At 37.1% G+C, this 1,303-nt stretch overlaps 1 long non-coding RNA gene across 1 annotated transcript; it reads left to right on the top strand.

Moving 5' to 3' along the window:
* Positions 1-415: 415 nt before the first annotated feature.
* LOC111401988 lies at positions 416-912 on the top strand. Its single transcript, XR_002704151.1, has 2 exons — positions 416-612; positions 833-912. It is a non-coding gene; the product is annotated as an uncharacterized LOC111401988 (long non-coding RNA).
* Positions 913-1,303: the final 391 nt, after the last annotated feature.

Raw genomic sequence — 1,303 nt, 5'->3', positions numbered from 1 at the left:
TTTTTATATACTGTTTCATCAATTTTTTTTTATATTCCTCAACCCGGCTATTAATCTATGGTAGATAATGCCGCTGCTTTTTCTGAAAAATGCTGGCAGTTTACATCTGAAGTACAAATAGAAATATGCTTTTCAAAGCACACTGGTTTTTTCTTGATTTAAACATAAGTTTTCTAGATTTAGGGTATTTTGGTTTAGCAAGTAATAAAATTTGACAATAGGAAGGCTCGTCAATTCATTTTCTGCTTGTATTGTTGTAGAAAATCTTTGGAAGGTTTTAAACTATATTATAGATTAAATTGACCATAAATGTCAACCTACTTTCCAGTTCGAGCAATGACTTTACTCGCACTGGTTTCATTTATATTGAACGTTATAGCGTGATTTGGGTGAATTTCACTTTCTTGTTTCATAAAATATTGCTGAATTTGGTGCATAGGTGGGGTTCGGGCAGACTGTATGTACACCACTGAGGCCTCGCTGTGATATATGCACAGTTAATGGTCTTTGCCCGTCTGCATTTACAGAGACCCCAAGTCCCTCATCCACATCGAAGAAGTCTCGCCCCTCATCCACACTGAAGAAGTCTCGCCTAAACAAGTATCCATAGAGGTGAGATGTGGCTTTAAGTGCGGTTTTGATATTTTGTAATTTTTGCATTTCAAGCTCTGCAAAATTATATTTGTTGATTTGAGCTTGATAAATGTTAGTCCTTGGTTGAATTCAGTTGTATGTTTTGCTGGAATGCAGTGGTAAGTTGGATAACTGTCATGGAAGTAGTAAATGGAAATGTTTGTATTGAAACGGTGTAACCTTGGCTATTATGTTACAGATGTAATGATTACCTGAGCCTTTCATTTCCCGTTGGGGAAGAACTCCAAGGACCAACATGAAGGTTGTTTTTTGCAAGTCTCATTGGGCTCGAGATAATGACAATCTCTCTTCTTTTGATGCTCATAACCTTTTTTCTACGAGTCCCACAAATCTTGACTTCCATGAGAAGTCTCATATGAATATGGCAAAGTACTAGGTTGCCTAGTGAGTCGAGGAATGGGAAGATAGTTGTTCGCCATCCTTCTTTTCACACTTACAGAACCTTGTTGTGATACCACTTTCAAGATAAGTCTTCATACAAATACTTTCCCAATTTGATTCCTGTATATCACAAGTATATATGTTGTTGACGACCAACCTTCGATCTCACATCTATTGCTCACAAGGCCCACCTCATACATGTATGAGCTTGGTCATAAAAGATCAGCTCGGCATATTGTCGTCGTAATCTTAAAAGACATAATGATTG

The sequence above is a fragment of the Olea europaea genome, chromosome 10 (genome assembly GCF_002742605.1).
Source record: "Olea europaea var. sylvestris chromosome 10, O_europaea_v1, whole genome shotgun sequence".
Lineage (NCBI taxonomy): Eukaryota > Viridiplantae > Streptophyta > Magnoliopsida > Lamiales > Oleaceae > Olea > Olea europaea.
Note: the sequence above shows the minus strand (reverse complement) of the source record. Positions and strands in the feature narration are given on the sequence as shown.